Genomic DNA, 6,048 nt, shown 5'->3' with positions numbered 1-6,048 from the left:
TTCTAAATGAAAGCTTTAAATAGCATGTTATACACCATCCCATAAAATACCATAACTTTCTCTCTAAAAGGGCTAACATCAAGGTTTCATGGTAATCACAATTATTTAAAAAGTATTTACTTTTGATACCAAAGGTGCCATTTTATGCTGCCCTCTTTACTTCCTACTCACATTTTCAATTAAACTCACATTTTCAATTAAGATGGTTTGCAAACTTACCAAAGATGATGAGAAAACAGTTAAGTATACAGAAAGTTTAACACAGTATTGCACAGAGGAGTTATTGATATTGCATAATAAGGTGTACATTGATGTTGCACATGAGTAAATTGTCACATATGGTGTGCGTGGTCTACTTGGAGCAGTGTTGATTATAAAGTCTGACAGCAGCAGGAAGGACGTGTGGTATCTCTCCTTCACTGTACGTTAGGGTTACATTTTGAAAACAAAATGTAACCTAAGAACAACTTCCAAAGGGTTAAAATATTTACTGTTGATAGATGGATGCGATTTAATAATAGTTTATTACCTACCCATTTCGAAGTCTGTGTAGGTCTTCTTCTTTGGCTTCCTCTTTTCTCGAATCATTAGTGCCTCTTCCTCTGATACTTTTCAAACTCTTTCCTGTTATCTGAAAGAGATTAATACACAGAGGTAATTAATAATTCAAGTAAAATGTAATAGAGAAAGTCTAGGAACCCTTGAACACACGGGGTTGAAAAACAAATAAGAATCATGAGTGGCACTGCGCCTGCCCCAAATACTAGATGATTTGGATTACAGGTGTGTAATTTCACGCATACCTTCTCTCACAACTCCTGCCCACGTTTTCTGATCTTCCACTATACATCATAAAGTGACACTATGTGAAAGCTACTATCAAAAAAAACTTGTGAGGATGCAGTATTTTTAGTATTGCAAACTATTGTTTTGCAATGAACACGGTGTATTCCTGACATTTCGTAGAAGATGGTGATATTCTTAGCAAGAACCCCCTTTTTAATGAGGGATAACTAGTGAAACAAACAATAACTAACAGTTTACCAAAGTTACCTTTACTGTAAACATGAAACGGAAAAGTACCAAATTACAGTTTTTAATCAGGTGTTTCGGTACATTTCAGATCAGAACTGAAATTCTCAACTTGTTGAAAGACCTGTTCAATCTTCACATCATTGTGTCACTTGGGCACATCAAAGAAGCAGTTTCTCATTTCGTTGAACAAGTTGCAAATGCTTTGGTATATCCATGCAAATGATTATGTACAATTCTCTGCTGTTTCCTACATTATCAATTGCTTTTGTCATGATCAAAATGTATTATAATGGGTCTCTGTTGAATAGTCTCACCCCCCACAAAATGTAGGCATTAGTTCATAGCATAAGTCTTTACATGCAAAATGGTTGAACAAGTTGTCATATGTCAAGCATATTTGAATGCAGAAAGTTAAGTTGGTCAGAATATAGCTAGCATATATTGTATAATAAATATGAAATAATTTAGTTTAGGCTATGCCTTAGTGCCTAGACCTGCCAACAAATGCTTATTGTTAGAAGAAAACACAACCCCCCACATGTCCTTAGACCTATAGACCATTACTGACCTCAATCACGCCGGCTCCCTCAGAATCAACTGCCCTGCCAATCTCCTGCTTCTCTTTCTCTCTGCTAAAATATCTTTGAATATCCATCTGCTTAAAGAATTGAAGGATACACCGGTTCTTATTTAGGGGGGCTTAGGAACATCTTAAGGCTTGCTTCAGCACCCCTAAAATAGGCCTAACGACATCCCTGCTACAGAAAATAATTTTAGGAGTTGTTCACGAGACTAACTATAATTATAGTTTTAAGGTAAATTAACAATAGCAAAATGTGCAAGCAGGTCTCTGTCCTGTTCTCTTCACTAGTACAGGGAACTGGAGTTTGTACATCTTTAGTAACATTTAAAACAGTTGAACAGGTTCAAACATGCTGTTGTAGTTATGGTCATTTCTGTTCCCTGTTTTGTATTATGTTCCGTTTCCTGTTTTATTTTTGTTTTAGTCTAGTTTTCTGTCTTGTCTAGTTTTACTTCCTGTGTTTTCCTGCCCGTTTTGATTACTCTGCCTCTCCTAATGTGTTTTACCTGTTGTATCACCTGTCCCTTATTTGCTCATCACCTCTTGTATTTAGCCTCTTTGTTCCCCTTGTCTCTTGTCCGATCGTTTTGTGTCCTTGTCCTGTCAGTTGTGTGTGTTTGTATCCTGTCAGCGTGTTTTAGCCTGGTGCCTTTGTTTTGTATTCTTCCCTGCATTATTTTGTAAGTTTTCCCTGCGAGTTCTTTTTCCTGTGTTTTTTTCCAGCCTCCGTGCGGCCGTGTTTTGTTTCAATAAATCCTTGAGTTCAAACCTTCTGCCTGCCTGCCTTCTCCCTGCGTTTGGGTCCACTATCCCCTGCTCATCGTAACACATGCGGCTGTATTTTAACAAGCCGTTAGTGTCACATAGTGGAGAAAATGCTAACAATGAGAACTCCTTTATTCAGGATTTTCTACAGGAAAGGACAGGGACAACATTTAGTTAAACTGAATAAAACACTTTCATCATGTTGAACATTTGTAGGATTTAAATTGATTATTGAACTTAAAAGCTGAACTGCTTGACATGCTGTCTGTTGGTTTATTCTGTGAGCCCAAAGTTAATTCGCTGTCAGCATCTGATCTTTGTGTACTTCAGACTTCTAACACACTTTCTGTCTCAAGAGATCATCCATAATTCAGATTTTACTTCTAAACACAAAATCATCAAGTAGAGATGTTCTCAGTTCACTAAAAAAAAATCCTCTAGATAAACTGCCAAATACATGAACATTATAAGCTTTGGTGTCTCCACTTTAGTCTAAATAACATGCCATACCACTTTATGTACAACTGTTTATTTACCAGACAAACTAAAACTCAATTTCTTAAATATTTATGTAAAATAAGCAAATACAACAAAAAATAATTATGAACTGAAATATTAAATGTTATGTATGTACAATGCATGTTATCATTTATTTACATGTAAGTAATTACATAAATGTCTACTACTTTCTCATTAACATCAACTAGCATAGCAACTACCAGCTAGCATTCATGTTAAATACATTTAAATAACACTAAGTCCATGTTTCTGAAACATGGATGGGCTTAAGAGGCCCACATCAGCAGCAACAGGTTCTGATCACAACTGGATCAAGTTTAACAGATTAGTGCAAAATATTTCAGAGTTAATACATGGCCTTCTGTGTGACGAATAACACAGAAATATAACAGCTGAATCAGAAATAATTATAGACTGTAATACAAAATTACAGTTTCAATTACACAACACAAAAAAAAGCTGTAGTTTTGTTGAGTCTGCAGCTTCAGATCACAGAGGATCAAGAAACATTTAGAACAGTAACAACAGAAACTAACAGATATGAAGAGTCTGACTCAGCCTTACTGCTTCATTGGGAGTCAAGTACAGTAGGGGAGAGAGGGGGCAGTTGCAACACTTTACATTTCCTTTAGTTTCTCAGCAACCGTTTGTATTATATTATATAGGTCACCTACCCGCCCATACTGCTGCAACATGTACATATAATATGCAAGTAATTTGTACTTAAATGGACCCTGAAAAATGTTGCAGTCATTTAGATGTAATAAAACTTATACTTGGCATAATTTTTCAAATCTTTTTTAGTTTGAAACCAGAGTTATCAAACCACTGAATTGGCTTTTATATCAATTTTATGTAATTGTCATTATTGTTGTCATGAGGGACAGTTGCAACGCACCACCGGCAGCCATATTTGTCAGGGTTGAAGGATTGGACCCAAATGCAGGAAGGTGAGGAGAGTGCAGCAGTTAGAAATAATAGAAATTTAATGAAAACACATGGAGACTTACAAACTTGTAAGCAGGTCAGGTGAGTAAATCCAGAAACACAGGAACAAGGAAGAAACGGGTAAAAATCCAGGAGTACAAAAACGCAGCAGCAAACAGAACAGAACTCCACACCAAAGACTGACGACAAAAAACAAATGACAATCCACCAACAACAGACACAGAAAGCACAGGGACTAAATACACAGGGTAATGAGGAAACGAGGGACAGGTGACACTAGGGCTGGGGAACAGGTGAAACACATCAAACAATCACAAGGGCGGGAAAACCAAAAGACAGGAAGTAAATCAAACAAGACTATGGAGAAAAGACAGACTTCAAATTAAAACAGGAAATGGGAAAACCAACAGAAAACATGAAACCAACTAAACAAAGAAACTTGACACAGGGACTAGACATGACAATCTTAAAACTAGTGATGCTAGCCTAACACATTAGCTTTAAGACACTGAACCTAAGTCTCTTAAGAGCTAGAAACTGCACATTCAAACTATATAACTATAAAGATCAATACTTAAACAGTTAAGACAGTATGCCAAAAATATCTGGTCATAAAAAAGTTACTTTTTCACCTTGAATGTCAGTTCTCCCAGAAGGAATGATGACATGTAGCTGTTAACTTCCAGAAAGAAGGAGGGGCCTACTGAGCATGTGCAGTAGGAGTGTCATGACTCTAGCTCATTCCTGATTGGAGAAATCCCCACTGTTCCCTACTAAGTTGTTAAAATGTTAATACAAACATCAACAACACAGATTAATTTCTCAGCGTTATGCGTCCTCTGAAGCAAACATGTTTTAGTTTGTTAGGAAACCTCATTGTGCTTTATATGGTCCATATATCTGTTGAACTCTGAATACTGGCTGGAGGATGTGGATTAACTTTCAGTAATCGGACATTTTAAATGGACACGTGCTACGCATGTGTTAGCAGTTTTAACTTAATGCAGCAGTATTGAACTGTGGGTGAGAAGAGCGAGAGATCAGTGAGGCTTAAGCCTACACATGATCTGCAGTAAAACCGTGAAGTAGGGCGTAGGGCACAGAGCTCAGAGCGGGTAGACAGATTGGTTGTGCCTTGAAACAGGGCTGGACTGGGACAAAAATTCGGCCCTGGCATTTTTGGCACAGGTGGCCCACACCCACCGTGATTGGTCAGACACGTTCCCTGCAGACAGTCCTCTTAAAATATGACTGCATTCTATGATATGAGTTGCCTAGTGTTCTGCGTTCGTGCGATAGTTTTGGATCCTTCAAGAGGGGTCTCAAGACTCATCTATGAGAGGCCGTATAGGTATATAGTACAAAAATACCCTCTTATTTGCACCATCATACTAAAGTATGACAATATATGTAAGAGAGACAAATAGTATGTGTGAAACAGAGAATACTTGCTTATGTGAGAGAGTTTGATTGAATTGGATCTATAAATGCATGCCACGTTAGGGAATGTCTCATCTGCTCACTTCTCTCGCCTTTGGGAGCAGGACGCTGGATGTGGCACGATATCATTGTCTGCAGGGGCAAATGGATAGTCTGTGATTACAGGGCAGAACACTGGAAAAGGCTCTCCCACTGATAGACACACTTTTGAGAGAAATGAGGCCAACTTAAAAATTAAGAGGAGTAATTCTCTGGAAGATCTCTCTTTATTTGCACTTATATGTGCACTTACTGCTTAAAGGAACACGCCGACTTATTGGGACATTAGCTTATTCACCGTAACCCCCAGAGTTAGACAAGTCGATACATACCATTCTCATGTCCGTGCATGCTGTAACGCTGTCTGACACCCCCAGCATTAGCTTAGCCTAGCACAGATCATGCAGGTAACTGGTTCCAACTAGCCGACTGCTCCGAATAAGTGACAAAATAACACAAACATGTTCCTATTTACATGTTGTGCTTTGAATAGTCACAGGGTGTACAAATAATGCCATGATCACCAGTCACATTCGCTACTAACTAGCTATTCACATTGGTTTTGTTGACGGAAGTAACTGTGCTTTTCGGTGTTGCACTAATCACTCCGCCCAAGTAGCAGTGCTTCCACTTTCTGAGAATATAGTTACCACTTATTATACAGTTAGAATATGGCTGTGTCTCATGTGACCTTATTATTTGTACACCCTGCGACTATA

The 6,048-nt window shown here is 38.0% G+C and overlaps 1 protein-coding gene across 1 annotated transcript in view; it reads right to left on the bottom strand.

The window, feature by feature from the left end:
- LOC118493511 overlaps positions 1 to 6,048 on the bottom strand; it is a 124,759-nt gene that overhangs the window by 77,482 nt on the left and 41,229 nt on the right. The gene's annotated exons all lie outside the window — the stretch shown is intronic.

This window comes from Sander lucioperca, chromosome 17 (genome assembly GCF_008315115.2).
Source record: "Sander lucioperca isolate FBNREF2018 chromosome 17, SLUC_FBN_1.2, whole genome shotgun sequence".
Classification (NCBI taxonomy): domain Eukaryota; kingdom Metazoa; phylum Chordata; class Actinopteri; order Perciformes; family Percidae; genus Sander; species Sander lucioperca.
Note: the sequence above shows the minus strand (reverse complement) of the source record. Positions and strands in the feature narration are given on the sequence as shown.